This window comes from Bombina bombina, chromosome 5 (genome assembly GCF_027579735.1).
Source record: "Bombina bombina isolate aBomBom1 chromosome 5, aBomBom1.pri, whole genome shotgun sequence".
Classification (NCBI taxonomy): domain Eukaryota; kingdom Metazoa; phylum Chordata; class Amphibia; order Anura; family Bombinatoridae; genus Bombina; species Bombina bombina.
The window spans coordinates 685,823,486-685,845,503 of record NC_069503.1 but is presented as its reverse complement, the minus strand read 5'-3'; positions in this window follow the sequence as shown (position 1 = coordinate 685,845,503).

Sequence of the window (22,018 nt, the reverse complement as noted above, 5' to 3'; positions counted from 1 at the left end):
GAGGGTCTAGGAGCGGCGGTTTAGGGATTAGTAACTTTATTGAGTTGCGGGAGGCTCCGGGGGCGCCGGTATAGGGGTAGAACAGTGTAGTTTAGTGTGAGTGCTTAGTGACAGGCTAGCAATAAAGCTGGGAAAAAGCCGAAGAGCAGCGAGATCGGATGAGTGATAACTCTCATAGTCCACTGCTCATCGCTTTTTGACAGCTTTATTTGATAACTTAGGCGAACGTATTCAAGGTCCGCGGCGGCGAAGGTAGGCGAGCTTAGGCGGGGGTATTGGGCTGGCGAAGGCAGAAAAGTAGACGGCTTGATAACTACCCCCCTTTATCTACAAGCTAAGAAAATGTAAGTTTGTTGTGGCTTCAAAATAATAATTCAGACAAACAGGAAAATTTTAATTTCATACATGATATACTCTGCTGCTAATAAAATAATAAGGAATTGTTAACACATTAAGTGATCCAAATATTAGAGTATACTGTCCCTTTAAGAGTCTGCACTGAACCATTCCAAATCTCCATCAAAGGAGTGAGATAAGTGGACAGTTTACATACAACTTCCTCACAAAGGTCAAATGTATATTCATAAAAGAGGCTCGAGTATGCCGTAATGTGTATTAAAGTAAATATCTATTTTTGGTTTACTGTCCCTTTAAATGTATATAACCTTTCACGGGGTATACACTCAGCTATTTAAATATATTTTCATATTTAGACATGACTGCAGATTTCTTTTTAAAAGTTCCCATTGCATATTTACTATTAGAATATTGGCTATTATGTCAACTATTTAGTTTTAGTTAATAGCTTGTGATGGCTATTTCATTTGTAGTGAAAGGGAAATGCAAACAAAAGTTAATCTTCCATGATTTAGACAGAGCAGATTTGAATCTAAAATAAAAATGGACTTTAATAATCACATATGGTTCATTCTCATGTTATCCTGTGCATTACATGAAACTAACACGCTTCATAGATAACAATATAGCACATACTCAATTGTTATAAATATAAATAAGTTTGTTATTGACATGCAAAGGTGTTGAATCCGTCCTTCGATTGTATGCGGTTTTTATGCGATCTCGGATGCGCCATGTTGTGTAAGATGTCTCATGCAAAGGTGTTGAATCCATCCTTTGATTGAATGCGGTTTTTACGTGATCTTGGATGTGCCATGTTGCATAAGATGTCTCATGCAAAGGTGTTGAATCCGTCCTTTGGATGCAGTTTTTACGCGATCTCAGATGCGCCATGTTGCTTAAGACAGAGTTAATACAATCATTGCACCTTAGCGAATCAGATGTGTTTTATCCTCTTAAATAGCCCATTAGTGAGAGAGTGGTCAGAGAGCTATGAGTATGGCGTTCCAGCCGAAACGCCTAAGCTTTGGACACTAAGGGAATGTTTTGTACCTGCACATGTAACTGCTTTTAAAGAATAATAAAGAAACAAGAAATTTTAAACTGCAGCTCCGGACTTTGTTATCATTATGTTGCATAAGACGTCTCAAGCAAAGGTGTTAAATCTGTCCTTTGATTGGATGACGTCGTCCCGCAATATTTGATTGCGAATGAGAACACAAGTTTGAAACCATGATTTTCTTGGATTATGGATTCTGTCAATCATGTCCATTGTTAAAACATAGATGATAAAGAGCAAATAAATATCTATTGCTGGCTGTCTCGTGGAAGAAACGAATGAAGGCAATGTGTTTTTGATCCTGAAAATATTTTGAGGCAAGTGCTAATCCATTAATGTTCAATGATGAATATACTCCATCTTGTTTAATATGTTTGTCAATAATATTTTACATTTACCAAATAAAAATAAAAAAATAAAAATAAAAATAAAAATAAAATAAAAAATACATATATAATTCCTAAACATGCGCTTTTGGATTTTAATTATTTAATATGCATTCACCTTTATCATCTGATAAATATATATAAAATGTCTACTTATTTTATATGTTATGTCCTGATATTTCTTCTTAATGTAAATGCTCAACATCGTGGCATGTATTGATTCTACATTGTTTTTCTCCAAATATAGTACTGTAAGCAGGGAGATTATCAGTGGTCTTGTATGTCTTCCATTTTCTAATTATTGCTCCCACAGTTGATTTCTTCACACCAAGCTGCTTGCCTATTACAGATTCAGTCTTCCCAGCCTGGTGCAGGTCTACAATTTTGTTTGTGGTGTCCTTCGACAGCTCTTTGGTCTTCACCATTATGGAGTTTGGAGTGTGACTGTTTGAGGTTGTGGACAGGTGTCTTTTATACTGATAACAAGTTCAAACAGGTGCCATTAATACAGGTAATGAGTGGAGGACAGAGGAGCCTCTTAAAGAAGAAGATACAGGTCTGTGAGAGCCAGAAATCTTGCTTGTTTGTAGGTGACCAATTACTTATTTTCCACCATAATATGCAAATAAATTCTTTCCAAATCAGACAATTTGATTGTCTGGATTTGTTTCCACATTTTGTCTCTCATAGTTGAGGTATACCTATGATGAAAATTACAGGCCTCTCTCATCTTCTTAAGTGGGAGAACTTGCACAATTGGTGGGTGGCTGACTAAATACTTTTTTGCCCCACTGTAGGTAGCGGGTACATATCTGGTGCACTACATGAGAGTAAATAGTGCTTCCATCTAGTGCTTTTGCTAATGTATAACATTGTTGCAAAACTGCTGCTATATAATACTGCAGACATGTGCACATTCCTGAACTTACCTGCCTGCTTTTTATTGTTTAAAAAATGTGTTTAAAAATTGTGGGCTAGATTACAAATGAAGCTCAATATATTGCTCTCGCAAGGGTGATATTTGCGCTCCACTTAGTAATACCAGCACACGCAAATGTGTGCTGGAATTTCAAATTAACCGAAACGCGATTGCAACCTTGCGTTCACATAGCATTTAAGCTTTGCGCTCAAGAGAGCATACTTCCATAACCTCCAATGGTAGCCTCTATCTCATGCAGTGAGACACGGCATGAGAACCTATGGCTGGTTATTTATCGTGCACCAGTAAACAGGCAAATTTGCCCATTTAGGGGCGCTCGATAAATTAGCACTCCACTTGTAATCTAGCTCTGTATGTTCTATCTGAATCATGAAAGAAACATTTTGGGTTTTATGTCCCTTTACATTATAAAGTGCGCCCCTCCTCCCTGCTAACTTCACTCTCCCCAGTGAGGGTCCATTACTTTCTATGGGAGACATCTTGCAATTCACAGGGACAGTCCCTTTTCTTAGATAACTTCCTGAGGGCAGCCCCTGCGAGTGTCAGTAAAGTTTTTCACGTTCTACCCTGCAAAATTTAGATCATTAGGAAAAATAAGATCATTAGGAAAAATTTGGCTTTAGACAATGCCATGAATAACCTTGCAGAAGTGATGGATCCTTTTAGAGAATCTAGCTAATTTCCCTTTTGCCGCCAGGGACTCAGATCCTGCAGTGCCAGACGTGTCCCCCTGCTTAAGCCAGTACATGTCCGGGCCCGTCTGAAGTATGCTAGAGAGCATTTGGATGATCCAGAAGTGGATTGGGAGAATGTCATATGGTCAGATGAAACCAAAGTAGAACTGTTTGGTAGAAACACAACTCTTCGTGTTTGGAGGAGAGAGATTGCTGAGTTGCAACCAAAGAACACCATACCTACTGTGAAGCATGGGGTGGCAACATCATGCTTTGGGGCTGTTTCTCTGCAAAGGGAACAGGACGACTGATCCGTGTACATGAAAGAATGAATGGGGCCATGTATCGTGAGATTTTCAGTGCAAACCTCCTTCCATCAGCAAGGGCATTGAAGATGAAACGTGGCTGGGTCTTTCAGCATGACAATGATCCCAAACACACTGCCCGGGCAATGAAGGAGTGGCTTTGTAAGAAGCATTTCAAGGTCCTGGAGTGGCCTAGCCAAGTCTCAAGATCTTAACCCCATAGAAAACCTTTGGAGGGAGTTAAAAGTCTGTGTTGCCCAGCGACAGCCCCAAAACATCACTGCTCTAGAGGAGATTTGCATGCAGGAATGGGCCAACATACCAGCAACAGTGTGTGACAACCTTATGAAGACTTACAGAAAACGTTTGACCTCTGTCATTGCCAACAAAGGATATATAACAAAGTATTGAGATGAACTTTTGATATTGACCAAATTTCCACCATAATTTGCAAATAAATTCTTTCCAAATCAGACAATGTGATTGTCTGGATTTGTTTCCACATTTTGTCTCTCATAGTTGAGGTATACCTATGATGGAAATGACAGGCCTCTCTCATCTTCTTAAGTGGAAGAACTTGCACAATTGGTGGCTGACTAAATACTTTTTTGCCCACTGTATCTAGATATCTCTTCAACAAAGAATAACAAAAACAAAATTCATAATAAAAGTAAATTGGTAACTTTTTTTAAATGTAATACTTTATCTGAAATTGAAAGAAATTTATTTGGCTTCATGTCTCTCTAAATAGTGCAGCCAATGCAAATAAGATTACTCTGCTTTCAGCATATAAAGGGCCCCGTGCTGTGGTGCCAATTTAAAACTTTTTTTTTGCTGCCATTTTTTTATTATTTATTTTTGCCACCATTTTTTTAATTTCAAAAGCATTCAGGACTTGGAGAGGGTGGTGACTGGGGGTGAGGAGTCACATGACGCTGTGGGCGGTGTGTGAGAAGCAAAAGAAGCTTCAAGCAGTCATGAGCACTTGAGCAGTAGCAGCAGGGGCGGAACTACCGGTGGACGGTGGTGATGCATGTGGCGGTCACGGTCCCACGGGGGGGGGGCAACTTTAGACAGGTCAGGTAGTGGTTATTTTTTTTTTTTTTTTTTTTTTTATGTAATAAAAAATGTTTGTGGGGGTCGCGGGGGGGGGGGCATTTTATTGCTGAGGCATCATTTTTTTGCCGGGGGGCTGAGGACATCATTTTATTGCAGGGGGCATCATTTTATTGCAGGGGGCATCATTATAGTGCAGGGGCCTAGCTGGGGATATCATTTTATTGCAGGGGCCAGGGGGGCTGGCTTGGGGGCTTCATTTTATTGCTGGGGGCATCATTTATTGCAGGGGGCTCAGGGCATCATTTTATTGCAGGGGGCTGGGGCCAGGGGGCATCATTATAGTGCAGGGGTCTGGCTGGGGACATCATTTTAATGCAGGGGCCAGGGGGGCTGGCCTGGGGTCTTAATTTTATTGCTGGGGGCATAATTTATTGCAGGGGTCTCAGGGCATCATTTTATTGCAGGGGGCTGGGGGCATAATTATAGTGCAGGGGCCTGGCTGGGGACATCATTTTATTGCAGGGGCCAGGGGGCTGGCCTGGGGGCTTCATTTATTGCAGGGGGCTCAGGGCATCATTTCATTGCCGGGGGTTGAACTGTTTAGAGAATATCTCAGACCTCGAAGAGAACTTTCAGTTACACCCATTGAATGCCACTGTTTAGCTAACTAGAAGAGGAATAAAAAAAAACCATTACATTAACAAAACACTGCATTATAACTATGAATTTCACATGTCTTGTTAAAATTTCTACTGTGTGCCTTAAAGGGACACTGAACCCAATTTTTTTCTTTTGTGATTCAGATAGAGCATGCAATTTTAAGCAACTTTTTAATTTACTCCTATTATCAAATGTTCTTCATTCTCTTTGTATCTTTATTTGAAAAGCAAGAATGTAAGTTTAGATGCCGGCCCATTTTTGGTGAACAACCTGGGTTGCTCTTGCTGATTGGTGGATAACTTAACCTACCAATAAACAAGGGCTGTCCAGTGTCCTGAACCATAAATTGGCTTAGATGCCTTCTTTTTCAAATAAAGATAGCAAGAGAACGAAGAAAAAGTTGCTTAAAATTGCATGCTCTATCTGAATCATGAAAGAAAAAATTTGGGTTCAGAGTCCCTTTAAATATTTTTTTTTCATACCTAATTTTAAGATTATTTTTTTCCATAAAAATCTATTTTTGCAGAACTATATCATCACACATTTTATTGAGATTTAACAATATATTTTTTACTGCATTTTTTTATTATTTTTTTAATTTATTTTCTACAATTTTTAAATTATGATCCCTGTTTTAGAGAATTGGGTAAGGTTTGCCCATGCGAGGGTCAGCATGATGATTTCCCTCCATACATATAAACTTTAGAGTATCACGTACCACATAACTGATTTACAATGGTAAGGAGCATCTGCTTGTGGAACACAAAAAATAATGGCCCCGGAATTTATGTTTTTTTTTAAAGGTATCTTTGGAACAAACGTTTCTTGGACCAAAAGGACTTAATGAATATGGTTTAATTGCAAAATATTAAATATAAATAAAAAATAAATTATGAATATAATAAAGTAAGAAATGTAATTTATGACAATGGGCCAGATTACAAGTTAAGCGCAATAGTTTGCACGCAAGCAATATTGTGTTTTTGCGATTGTCTGTGTGCAAGTTAAATTGCACTCGTATTACGAGCTGAAAGTAAACACGATCGCTTGATCTACTGCGACTTTAGAGCTGTGGTTAACTGTTTTGCAAAAATAAAAAGTTGCACAAAACACATCAAAAACACATTACACGGGGATGCTTCTGGGCAGCGACCAAGATGGCCGACTTACTTTTGCACTCTGAGGACTCACTGATAAATCCGTTGCTTATCAGTGTATAGACCCTACATCCACGACCAAGATTTGTGTGAGACTCTCTATAACAATCTAATGAATATTTAGATCTGCTTAAAAGTCACCCACTCAAGTGCAGAGGTACCGGAACGGTGAGCCTGCAGTGGCAACGTGTATGCGTTTGAGGCCTTCATCTAACCCCCCCGGTAAATCTGGGTATAGCAGCCAAATCGAGCTGTATTTTCCATAATATCTTTTACTGAATGGTAATTTGGGTTATTGAGCTTCAATCGTCTGAAATACGAAATCCTTAAATACTAACATGGCGACAGAAAATTATTTGACCCTAGACGAGCTATGCTTCAACATGGGGGAGTACTTTAACAGCTTCCGTAGAGACATTGAAGAATTGCTTACTCCGGTTCTGTTACTTTCTACTACCACTGATGCCGTGAACTTACCAGATGGAACAGGTGTACCGCAAGAAGATGCCCAAGTAAATGACCACATACAGTTGACACCTACCGCTGGGATGCCCTCTATGGTTGGTGGTCCGGTGAGAGAGCCTGAGAATTGGCCGATAGTGCATCGTGTGGAGAGAGGGGTGAAGTTGGAGACATCTGCGATCTCGAAGAGGACTGATTGCGGGAGCGGCTTAGCGGGGGTGACTGACCGCGATCGAGAGCATATGCTTATATATTCCTCAACAGCAAAGCGGCACTTTGAGGACTACGCAGATGTAACTCTGCACTTACCACGGATGCCGAAGCAGTTGATTTGGGGGAGTCCCAGTGCCACTGCTCACAACATGACATCTAGTCTTTACCGCAGCACAAAGGTTTGGATCTTACTTTGGGTTATGTATCTAGTTTCTATCTACCCTTTAAAAACCGGAGTAGGATGACTGTTGTTTCCTAAGACAATTCTTTTATGGGGAGCGTGAGCTTACAAAACTTCAATGTACCCAGCCCATGCTCTCCTTTATCGATCTGTGGACTTATTAACTGTTTGATGCAGGCATACGCTCTTGCTTATGATTTTATACTACAGTATCCTGATTGTTTTAAAAAAAGGGGATTGCTTAAGTTTCCAATACATATGCTACAATTGTGGTATTTTACTGTTGAAAGCTGTCTTATGTTGCCACATCCCTATTTCACCTAGTTTGGTCACGTTAACGGTTTATGTGGTTGTATGTGTATGTTTCAATAAGTATGTTAAACATGTTGTTACATGTCTCTATGCTCAGACCCATCACTTATAGTAAGATTATAGGAATAAGTTATACTGAGGTAAGAGGAGATCATACATTATGTTTAACCTGACTTGCTTATAGAACTGTCAGCTAACTAGTCTATTGTTTTAGACTTGGTCAGATGGAGTTATATAACATACACTACCCAAGATTGTTTACCCTTTATTGATCCCTTCTGATTCCTAGGTTGTTTTCCAAATGTTATTTAGCCTGTGGTAAGTATGCTGGGCCCTGTGTTTCTCTATCCTTAGTCCAAATTATAGCTCGATCACTAGGCATAGTGTCCAGTTAGATTTATAGATTTTTTATATCTCTACAGTTTACAGTATACATATATATTTTATGATACTCAAAGCCCTATCAAGAGTCTTAGTACCTACTCAGATGTGATGGCCTATTACAATAGATAGGAGTTTCCTAGACTATGCTATTCAATTTCCTGTTGTGTTGCATAGGGCCCATGCTTCTATGACAGGATTAAGTTACACTCTGATTTATTGTGAAATGATATTATACATAGTTATTATATTACTATGTTGAACTCTTTCATAGGTGTTGTCTCCTATCAGCAGTAAATATAACTCCTACTTCTACCTATATTGTACTTTCATTAATTTGATGTCCTCACACACAAGTACTTAGTAATGTATTCCCCCTTTTCACGTATTATGAGATTATGTCAGAAGGGCTGGTAGAACCCAGTTAACTTCTTGGAATTAGCCATATATATTACAGACTCCACCCTATATTCAATTCCCATTATTATACCAAGTCTTAGTAGCCCAGTTACCTGTCCATATTATAGTGTCCGTCTTTTTACTTTGTTATTCCATTCATCTATTCTCACTAAGGGTCTATGAGTGCAATTTGTGTGTTACAACTTATTACATGAACCCTTAAAAGAAAAATTTCATGATCTGCGTTAAAAAATGAAAAACTGAGATTCACCATGTGAGGTCCAAGAGTGGCCTCTTTTTGTCCTTGGCTACCCTTTGTGACACCACAATGTTGTACTGGGAGACCCAAGAGTGGCCTCAAAGATCATTCAGAGGGTATACAGTTTGTTAGGCACACTAACTGTTCAATTCTATTTGTATGCATTGTTATGTAATCTTGTGTAGCTTACTTCGTACAAATCCTCGTTGGTTCTCCATTTGAGATTGTATATGTGGAAAATTTGTATTTGAGTTGATTTTATTGCCATACTTTGTATATGTGCCTCAAATTGATTCTCAATAAAAAAAAAAAAAAAAACACATTACACAGTACACTTACACTCATAATAACAGCACACAAAAGTTATAAGTGCTCTAAGGTATGAGGTCTCAGGTGTTAGAAAATAAAAAGGCAGGCAAAGGGCTTTAACAAAGTGATCTCTTCATGTCAGGTTAGTGCACTTGAGAACATGAGATCTGGTTAGCTCATATGAGAATATGCGATCGGGTTAGCGCATATTAGAATATGAGTTCAGGTCAAGTAGCGTGTTAGGGTTTTTTTCCACTTTTTTTTCTTCTCCATTGACTTCTATGGGGGACAAAGGTTATCATGCGCACAATATTCTGATTGCGGTAGAAGTAAGCTGTTTGCACGTGTCGGGGTTAGTGCGAGAGAGCAAACTTTTTACTTTCAACTCATAATACAAGCGCAACCCGACGCACGCAATGAAGATTTCTAAATCTGCATCCAAAATTGTAATGTTAACAGAAATCAGAATGAACTAAAAAAAAAATTTAAATCTCAATGTGTATATTTTTTTTACCTTAAAACATTTTTTTATTGTTGTAAAGTTTATTTTTATGCTTTTGTAACACATTTAAATATAAAAAAGTGTACAGATATGAACCCTATATAGTTTTGCAGATTATCACCTCCAAAGGCAAAAGTGTCTGTTTTAGGTGAAAGTCAGATCTGTTTTGTTTCCAAAGGCTGTAATGGCGCCTATCATGTGATACAGTTTTCTTCACTTCATACCTGTCCAATTTAATAAAGCCACATTATTGAAGAAAAAGCAACCACGTTTTTATTTCACCACTTTTACAGCCTTTGTCCTCATCTTCTGTGGACTCTGATGCCTCAGTGACTGATTGGTGTGTGAAGATGAAGTACTTGCATCTACAGCCTGTAACACTCATGTATAAAGTACAGTTCTGTTTGTGTGGCCCTTTATAAAGGATTAAAACAGTTGAGCTTGGATGCTTATAACAGTTGGTTTTAGCACCAACCGAGTGAGGCAGAGGTTAAACGGTGAAGAAAAGGTGGTTCTAAAAATAGAGGATGCATATAACATTTGCCATATAGCATAGTACTAAAGTGATATTAAAAACCGCTTACTGTTTGTCCCATGCTCCCCAGAGAGGCCAAAAAGCAAAATCTGTAACCTAGGTTATTAAAATGATGCAAATGCGCTAAAACAGCTATTTGATTTGTAGCATTTGCATGTAAAGAGTGTATGCCTTACAAACCTGTGGCTCCCCTAGAAATACCACAGTGGCGAAATGGAGATAGAGATACTAATTGTAGAGAGGTTGCATTTGAGACTGAAGGCCTTAGAATGGGAAACTATTATTTAGAACAATAACAATACATTATATTATTGCTGTCAGGTAAATAGTGTCTGAAAGAGCATCTGTTAACCTTTGCTACACATTATACCACAACTGATCCTCTAGCTATCAAAAAAGTTAAGATTATTAAGACATGCTGGAACTAAAGTTCGTAAAAACGTTTGCATACTTTCTTTTGTATTTATTAAAAGCCTTTGACACCAAATGAATGACCTAATACAGTCGGACGATTTAAAACAATAAAATAAACATCTAGTGTAGTATTAAACACTTGCATTCAAGCAGTGCCAGGAACAGTTCAGTCCATCCACGCTTGACTCAGTGATATTGCGTTTTTGCTTAGAAAATAGAAATATTGGCACACAAAAAAGCTGGTGTGCGCTTGTTCTAATTTAACAATCAGTGCAGGCCAATTCTAAAGGTTGTCTAAGGTTGCTTCACAGATTGATCTGCAATCTAAGCGGCTTAGCACCAGCTGAAATGCAAAGTGACGAATGATATAAAATGATCACTAAAGACATTTTTTCTATTTATGTAAACAAAATTATTCAATGCATCACAAAATATCAGTATATGAAAAACGTTTTAAAAACATGTAAAACAATTATTTTGTTACCACATTTGTATTAGTTTGTAATTCATGGACTTTCCTTGAGTATTTTTTTTTTTAATCTCATGTGATTTGTACAAATAGGGTCATATATATGAAACCGAACCCCTGCACATATAACGCAATAACTGTACAGCATATAGGGTCAGGGGTTTGAATTGCATGTAATGTACTATAGAGTCTCTGAGACAGTGGAAAAACTACATTTTTCAGATTTAAAATGTTTATTAACCTGTTATGTACACAGTCATCAAAGCAAGAGCGGTCCTACTCAAGAGAGGTAACTCAGTAATAAGCAATAATAATAATCTACATGCTTTTCTGTATAATTATTTTGAGTGTGTATATATATATATATATATATATATATATACACACAGCATTATATATATATATATATATATATATATATATATATATATATATATATATATATATATATATATATATATATATATACATACATACACACACACACACACACACACACAGCATATATATATATATATATTTATATATACACACACACAGTATATATATATATATATATATATACACACAACAACGGCAAAGTGCACTCCAAACCTCACTAGAAATAGCCTTGGGTGCAGCAAACAGAGTATGCAGTATTGAAGAAAAAGCGCGCTCCAAAGGACTTACATAGATATCCACTTTATTCAGTGAACGTTTTCGAGCTGAGTCAGCTCGTCCTCAGACCGACAAAAAATCAACAGTTTCACTTACCACCACTGTGACTTTATACCCAGTGAGACCAAACAAACACGCTCTCCACGTTAGACACACCCCCTGGGGGAGGGGTAGTCAGCCGTGGCAACGTAGAATCGTATTGGTGTAACACATATATACACACACAGCATATATATATATATATATATACATACATATACATACACACACACACAGCATATATATATATATATAGATAGATAGATAGATAGATAGATAGATAGATAGATAGATAGATACATATATACACACAGTTTGTCAGAGGAAGGGACGCTGTTGGTCCCGAAACGTCACAATAAAGTTTGGATTTATCACTGATTTCTACAGTCCAGCGAGTGCTTTATTATTTGAAAATATATATATATATATATATATATATATATACACACAGCATATATATATATATATATATACACACACACACCACATATATATATATATATATATATATATATACACACATATATGCATGCACTTATGTATAGGCTGGCTGCTAGGGCCCCCACACTCAGCACTTGGGCCCTGTTTCCCCTGCACCTGCTGCACAAATTCAAGTTCTGCCCCTACCTACAAGGAAATTTTGCTGATGTCAAAAATACCTAATATTTTTACACAGTTTTCAATAATTTATTTAGAGGTGTGATCAAGGGTTGCTGAAATGTCCATTATTTACAGAATAATTATAGTTAACAATGAACTATTCTATAGTAAAATACCTGCCTTTATGCTCCCATTGAAAATGAAAAAGCAATCCCTATGTTTAGGTTCTGTATTTATAACAGAATTCTTTCATTTGGAATACCACTATCCCCTCTCAAAATAACATTTGGATTCCAAATTTTAAAATTGGTGAATTGGTGAAGTGAAGTGGTTCAGGCAATGGTGTGTATTCTTTTTTCTGTTGTTCTTGTATACAGTATTATGGGGGCGCAGTTAGATTTTAAAATTTCTATTATGTGGGTACACAGAAACTGACTTTACTTAATTAAATATACATAAATTCCCATTTTAAAGCCTCCAAAACTTATTCTGTGACCCAGTGGAGACCAACTTATTTTTCTTTTGTAATTTAGAGAGAGCATGCAATTTTACAATTTACTTCTCATTTGTTTAATTTTCTTGGTATCCTTTGTTGAAACACACACATAGGTAGGCTCAGGAGCTGCTGATTGGTGCCTGCACATATATACCTCATAATATTGGCTCACCAATGTGCATTGCTGTTTCTTCAACAAAGGATACGAGTGAATGTATGCTCTATCTGAATCAGGAAAAGAAAAATGTTGTGTTTCATGTCCCTTTAACATAAATTATGTTAATGAAAATGTTTTGCCTTGTTTACTGATTTTTCATTTAAAGTAATATAAAGTGGCATAAGTACATTCCTAATAATTTTTGTTTATATTTAAAATAAGTTCCTTGCACAATGCAGTTTTTAACACCAGTGTCTATTTTTTCTCGTTATATAATTACAGTATATTGATATATTTATCAAAATGTATGTATCTTATTTTTGCAAATCTATTTGGTTAACAATGTAAACAAAGGGATAGCTAAGTTATCACCTTTAGCCTCTCTTATTTAATTCTAATTTTTTGTGGTGTTTTTTACAATTAAAGGGACATTGAACCCAAATTTTTTCTTTCATGACTCAGATAGAGCATGCATCTAAGCTTTTTTATGTTCAGAACTCTGGACAGCACTTTTTATTGGTGGATGAATGTATCCACCAATCAGCAAGGACAACCCAGATTGTTCACCAAAAATGGGCCGGCATCTAAACTTACATTTTTGCTTTTCAAATAAAGATACCAAGAGAATTAAGAAAATTTGATAATAGGAGTAAATTAGAAAGTTGCTTAAAATGTCATGCTCTATCTGAATCACGAAAGAAAACATTTGGGTTCATTGTCCCTTTAAGACTTACATTAAGGAATAAATATAAGGGAATCTGAACTAGGAACAGATTACAGCAATTTGAGGGATCATCTGTCCAATTGCTAACAGCATACACTGTCGGCATTTATCATTGCACCAGCAGTTATTTTGAACTGCTGGTGCAATGTCGCCCCCTGCAGATTCGATCAGGTTGATTTCTGTCCGCGGCCTCAGAGCAGGCCTGACGCATGCTAACTTGAAGACTTAGAATATTGCAACCGCGTTAAGCATTTGCCCCATAGACTTCAAGAGCGTAGAAATAACAACCTAACACTTATTGCTCACACGCTAACCCGAGAGGAGTTATGAATATTTCACATTTCAATGTTCTTCACATATAGGAATATGTTATTTTTATTTTAAATACAAATTTCTATGTATATCTGTATATACCTATACTTGTATATACCTGTATATTTATTCCTATAGATATATAGGTATAGATATCTGTTCTACATTAACATTATTAGATATGTATAAAGAAATATATATTTAGCTATAAAAATTAAAAAAAATCAGATTTGAAGAACACAGGAATGTAAAAAATGCATAATGCGAATCGGGTTTTACGCTTTACGTGTAATTCAGTGTTGGGTTAGCGCACATGAAAACGTTATCTTAAGGCGTGTTATGGAAATATTAAATATTAAAAATAATAATTAGTAAAATTATTATAGATACTGTAAAAAATTCTAAATAATCCATAGAATATATATATATATATATATATATATATATACACACACAGTATATATACAGTATATATATATATATATATATATATATATATAATTTTTTCACAGTATCTAGATGTTTTGTATATACTTGAATACAGTATATGGGGTATATTTATCATAGTGCGAGCGGACATGATACAATGTAGCGTATCATGTCTGCCACACATCGATAAATGCCGACAGCATACGCAGTCTGCATTTATCATTGCACCAGCAGTTCTTTTGAACCTCTGGAAGCAATGCCGCCCCCTGCAGATTCGATCGGGTTGATTTCTGTCCGCGGCCTCAGGGAAGGCGGACAAGTTATGGAGCAGCGGTCTTTAGACTGCTGCTTCATAACTTCTGTTTCCGGGCTGCCTAAAGTCTCGTGCAGAAAAAGGGGCATCAAGCTCCATACGGAGCTTGATAAATCGGCCCCTATCTGTATAACTTAGACATGGATTAAACAGGATCCAGATGTCTATCTAAGCTGAGTATGGGTAGAATCTATACGTTTTTCAGCAAATGGTCCTTGGATCCATTATGTTTTAGATGTGTTTGTGAGGAGATACTTGGATCTAGATGTGTCAATCACAGTTAGCTAAAATAAGATCCATATTTGTTTGTAAGAAACAAGAATAAAGCTGGCAGGATTTTCATGAAATTTAGCTCTGTAAATTGAGGATTTTCTAAATAAGACAAACTTTAAATGCAGTCTCTGCTGACTTCAAAAGCGAATATTGCTACATAGCTCTTCCTAATTGTATTTAACAGATAACAATTGGAAAACAATGAACTTGTGATATTATCATATCATAAGACTGCCTTCCCTTAAATGATGGGTGCCATACTTTAGAGAGACTGAGTCTTCTAAGACTTGTCAGTGTGAACTATTTATGTATGTGCTATACAAAAGGAAATCTGAGCTTTCATCTAAAATTTAAACTTTCTAATTTACTCCTATTATCAATGTTTCTTTGTTCTCTTGTTATCTTTATATGAAAAAGAAGACATCTAAGGTTTTTTCTTGGTTCAGTACTCTGGACAGCAGTTTTTGATTGGTGGATGAATTTATCCACCAATCAGCAAAGACAACCTAGGTTGTTCACCAAAAATGGGCCGGCATCTAAACTTACATTCTTGCATTTCAAATAAATATACCAAGAGAATAAAGAAAGTTTGATAATAGGAGTAAATTAGAAAGTTGCTTAAAATTGCATGCTCTATCTGAATCACGAAAGAAAAAATTTGGGTTCAGTGTCCCTTTAAGTTATATGAAATTAATTCATATTATTGGTCAAATGAAAAAATAAATAAGAGTAAGAAAGCTATCATCAATTCTAAATCAATTACTGGTCATGGTTTAATTAGGCCTTGGGCACATAGTGATCAATCATTAACCTTAAAGGGATACTAAACCTAAATGTTTTCTTTCATGAATCGGATAAAGCATGCAATTTTAAGCAACTTTCTAATTTAATCCTATTATCTTTTTTTTTCTTCGTTCTCTTAGTATGTTTATTTAAAAAGGCAGTAATGTAAGCTTAGGAGCCGGCTCATTTATGGTTCAGCACCTGGGTAGCGCTTGCTGATTGGTGTTTAAATGTAGCCACCAATCAGCAAGTGCTACCCAGGTTCTGAACTTAAAAAAGGCCAGCACCTAAGCTTGTATTCCTGCTTTTCAAATAAAGATACCAAGAGAATGAAGAAAAAGTGATAATAGGAGTAAATTAGAAAGTTGCTTAAAATTGCATGCTCTATCTGAATCATGAAAGAAAAAAATTGGGTTTAGTATTCCTTTAAGAAAATCTTATATTATAATTAAGTGAACAGATGTCCTGGATCCCAATTCAGAACACATCAGACACAAATTTGGGACGCCTCATAAATGTTGAGGAAGTATGAAAAAACTGTTGAAAATGTTTAAATTATACAGGAACTTAAAAATATTTAATCTACTATACAAGGAAAGGCAATAGTAAAAATTATAGCTACAATACAACTGTTAATATACTTCCTTTAAAATAAAGAAGGGGAGCTGCTGTATTTTTTAGAGCTGTGAATTTTCCTAAGGAGGTCATTCTTAATCAGAAGCATCTTAAAAATCTCAATACATATTTACCTTAGTCACTAACATTGACTTCAGGGTGACCACACCAAGCTCAGTTTTGCTACACACATTATCGCCGGTCCCTGTATCTCAACCCATGCTATAGCTGTAAGAGCTCCAGCCCCAAACACATATCAATTGCCTCTGTATGAAGCACATGCTATAGCTGTAAGTGCTCAAGCCCTAAACACATATCACCTGCCTCTGTATGCAGCACATGCTATAGCTCTAAGTGCTCCAGTCCCAAACACATATCACCTGCTTCTGTATGCAGCACATGCTATAGCTCTAAGTGCTCCAGTCCCAAACACATATCACCTGCCTCTGTATGCAGCACATGCTATAGCTGTAAGTGCTCCAGCCCCAAACACATATCACCTGCTTCTGTATGCAGCCCATGCTATAGCTGTAAGTGCTCCAGCCTCAAACACATATCACCTGCCTCTGTATGCAGCACATGCTATAGCTGTAAGAGCTCCAGCCCCAAACACATATCACCTGCTTCTGTATGCAGCACATGCTATAGCTGTAAGTGCTCCAGCCCCAAACACATATCACCTGATTCTGTATGCAGCACATGCTATAGCTGTAAGTACTCCAGCCCCAAACACATATCACCTGCTTCTGTATGCAGCACATGCTATAGCTGTAAGTGCTCCAGCCCCAAACACATATCACCTGCTTCTGTATGCAGCACATGCTATAGCTGTAAGTGTTCCAGCCCCAAACACATATCACCTGCTTCTGTATGCAGCACATGCTATAGCTGTAAGTGCTCCAGCCCCAAACACATATCACCTGCTTCTGTATGCAGCACATGCTATAGCTGTAAGTACTCCAGCTCCAAACACATATCACCTGCCTCTGTATGCAGCACATGCTATAGCTGTAAGTGTTCATGCTCCAAACACATATCACCTGCTTCTGTATGCAGCACATGCTATAGCTGTAAGTGCTCCAGCCCCAAACACATATCACCTGCTTCTGTATGCAGCACATGCTATAGCTGTAAGAGCTCCAGCCCCAAACACATATCACCTGCTTCTGTATGCAGCACATGCTATAGCTGTAAGTGCTCAAGCCCTAAACACATATCACCTGCTTCTGTATGCAGCACATGCTATAGCTGTAAGTGCTCCAGCCCCAAACACATATCACCTGCTTCTGTATGCAGCACATGCTATAGCTGTAAGTGCTCCAGCCCCAAACACATATCACCTGCTTCTGTATGCAGCACATGCTATAGCTGTAAGTGCTCCAGCCCCAAACACATATCACCTGCTTCTGTATGCAGCACATGCTATAGCTCTAAGTGCTCCAGCCCCAAACACATATCACCTGCTTCTGTATGCAGCACATGCTATAGCTCTAAGTGCTCCAGCCCCAAACACATATCACCTGCTTCTGTATGCAGCATATGCTATAGCTGTAAGTGCTCCAGCTCCAAACACATATCACCTGCTTCTGTATGCAGCACATGCTATAGCTGTAAGTGCTCCAGCCCCAAACACATATCACCTGCTTCTGTATGCAGTACATGCTATAGCTGTAAGAGCTCCAGCCCCTAACACATATCACCTGTTTCTGTATGCAGCACATGCTATAGCTGTAAGTGCTCCAGCCTCAAACACATATCACCTGCTTCTGTATGCAGCACATGCTATAGCTGTAAGTGCTCCAGCCCCAAACACATATCACCTGCTTCTGTATGCAGCACATGCTATAGCTGTAAGTGCTCCAGCCTCAAACACATATCAATTGCCTCTGTATGCAGCACATGCTATAGCTGTAAGTGCTCCAGCTCCAAACACATATCAATTGCCTCTGTATGCAGCACATGCTATAGCTGTAAGTGCTCAAGCCCTAAACACATATCACCTGCCTCTGTATGCAGCACATGCTATAGCTGTAAGTGCTCCAGCCCCAAACACATATCAATTGCCTCTGTATGCAGCACATGCTATAGCTGTAAGTGCTCCAACTCCAAACACATATCACCTGCTTCTGTATGCAGCACATGCTATAGCTCTAAGTGCTCCAGCCCCAAACACATATCACCTGCTTCTGTATGCAGCACATGCTATAGCTGTAAGTGCTCAAGCCCTAAACACATATCACCTGCTTCTGTATGCAGCCCATTCTATAGCTGTAAGTGCTCCAGCCTCAAACACATATCACCTGCTTCTGTATGCAGCACATGCTATAGCTGTAAGTGCTCTAGCCACAAACACATATCACCTGCTTCTGTATGCAGTACATGCTATAGCTGTAAGTGCTTCAGCCCCAAACACATATCAATTGCCTCTGTATGCAGCACATGCTATAGCTGTAAGTGCGCCAGCCTCAAACACATATCAATTGCCTCTGTATGCAGCACATGCTATAGCTGTAAGTGCTCAAGCCCTAAACACATATCACCTGCTTCTGTATGCAGCACTTGCTATAGCTGTAAGTGCTCAAGCCCTAAACACATATCACCTGCTTCTGTATGCAGCACATGCTATAGCTGTAAGTGCTCCAGCCGCAAACACATATCACCTGCTTCTGTATGCAGCACATGCTATAGCTCTAAGTGCTCTAGCCCCAAACACATATCACCTGATTCTGTATGCAGCACATGCTATAGCTGTAAGTGCTCCAGCCTCAAACACATATCACCTGCTTCTGTATGCAGCACATGCTATAGCTGTAAGTGCTCCAGCCCCAAACACATATCACCTGCTTCTGTATGCAGCACATGCTATAGCTGTAAGTGCTCTAGCCACAAACACATATCACCTGCTTCTGTATGCAGCACATGCTATAGCTGTAAGAGCTCCAGCCGCAAACACATATCACCTGCTTCTGTATGCAGCACATGCTATAGCTCTAAGTGCTCCAGCCCCAAACACATATCACCTGCTTCTGTATGCAGTACATGCTATAGCTGTAAGAGCTCCAGCCCCAAACACATATCACCTGCTTCTGTATGCAGTACATGCTATAGCTGTAAGTGCTCAAGCCCTAAACACATATCACCTGCTTCTGTATGCAGCACATGCTATAGCTCTAAGTGCTCCAGCCCCAAACACATATCACCTGCTTCTGTATGCAGTACATGCTATAGCTGTAAGAGCTCCAGCTCCAAACACATATCAATTGCCTCTGTATGCAGCACATGCTATAGCTGTAAGTACTCCAGCTCCAAACACATATCAATTACCTCTGTATGCAGCACATCCTATAGCTGTAATTGCTCCAGCCCCAGAAACATATCACCTGCTTCTGAATGCAGCACATGCTATAGCTGTAAGTGCTCCAGCCTCAAACACATATCACCTGCTTCTGTATGCAGCACATGCTATAGCTGTAAGTGCTCAAGCCCTAAACACATATCACCTGCTTCTGAATGCAGCACATGCTATAGCTGTAAGTGCTCCAGCCCCAAACACATATCACCTGCTTCTGTATGCAGTACATGCTATAGCTGTAAGAGCTCCAGCCCCTAACACATATCACCTGCTTCTGTATGCAGCACATGCTATAGCTGTAAGTGCTCCAGCCTCAAACACATATCACCTGCTTCTGTATGCAGCACATGCTATAGCTGTAAGTGCTCCAGCCCCAAACACATATCACCTGCTTCTGTATGCAGAACATGCTATAGCTGTAAGTGCTCCAGCCTCAAACACATATCACCTGCTTCTGTATGCAGCACATGCTATAGCTGTAAGTGCTCCAGCCCCAAACACATATCACCTGCTTCTGTATGCAGCCCATCCTATAGCTGTAAGTGCGCCAGCCTCAAACACATATCACCTGCTTCTGTATGCAGCCCATTCTATAGCTGTAAGTGCTCCAGCCCTAAACACATATCACCTGCTTCTGTATGCAGCCCATTCTATAGCTGTAAGTGCTCCAGCCCTAAACACATATCACCTGCTTCTGTATGCAGCCCATTCTATAGCTGTAAGTGCTCCAGCCTCAAACACATATCGCCTGCTTCTGTATGCAGCACATGCTATAGCTGTAAGTGCTCCAGCCTCAAACACATATCACCTGCTTCTGTATGCAGCACATGCTATAGCTGTAAGTGCTCCAGCCCCAAACACATATCAATTGCCTCTGTATGCAGCACATGCTATAGCTGTAAGTGCTCCAGCTCCAAACACATATCAATTGCCTCTGTATGCAGCACATGCTATAGCTGTAAGAGCTCCAGCCCCAAACACATATCAATTGCCCCTGTATGCAGCACATGCTATAGCTGTAAGTGCTCCAGCTCCAAACACATATCAATTGCCTCTGTATGCAGCACATGCTACAGCTGTAAGTGCTCAAGCCCTAAACACATATCACCTGCCTCTGTATGCAGCACATACTATAGCTGTAAGTGCTCAAGCCCTAAACACATATCACCTGCCTCTGTATGCAGCACATGCTATAGCTGTAAGAGCTCCAGCCCCAAACACATATCAATTGCCTCTGTATGCAGCACATGCTATAGCTGTAAGTGCTCAAGCCCTAAACACATATCACCTGCCTCTGTATGCAGCACATACTATAGCTGTAAGTGCTCAAGCCCTAAACACATATCACCTGCCTCTGTATGCAGCACATGCTATAGCTGTAAGTGCTCCAGCCCCAAACACATATCAATTGCCTCTGTATGCAGCACATGCTATAGCTGTAAGTGCTCCAGCTCCAAACACATATCACCTGCTTCTGTATGCAGCACATGCTATAGCTCTAAGTGCTCCAGCCCCAAACACATATCACCTGCCTCTGTATGCAGCACATGCTATAGCTGTAAGTGTTCATGCTCCAAACACATATCACCTGCCTCTGTATGCAGCACATGCTATAGCTGTAAGTGCTCAAGCCCTAAACACATATCACCTGCTTCTGTATGCAGCCCATTCTATAGCTGTAAGTGCTCCAGCCTCAAACACATATCACCTGCTTCTGTATGCAGCACATGCTATAGCTGTAAGTGCTCCAGCCCCAAACACATATCACCTGCTTCTGTATGCAGTACATGCTATAGCTGTAAGTGCTTCAGCCCCAAACACATATCAATTGCCTCTGTATGCAGCACATGCTATAGCTGTAAGTGCGCCAGCCTCAAACACATATCAATTGCCTCTGTATGCAGCACATGCTATAGCTGTAAGTGCTCCAGCCGCAAACACATATCCCCTGATTCTGTATGCAGCACATGCTATAGCTGTAAGTGCTCTAGCCCCAAACACATATCACCTGATTCTGTATGCAGCACATGCTATAGCTGTAAGTGCTCCAGCCCCAAACACATATCACCTGCTTCTGTATGCAGCACATGCTATAGCTGTAAGTGCTCTAGCCACAAACACATATCACCTGCTTCTGTATGCAGCACATGCTATAGCTGTAAGAGCTCTAGCCACAAACACATATCACCTGCTTCTGTATGCAGCACATGCTATAGCTCTAAGTGCTCCAGCCC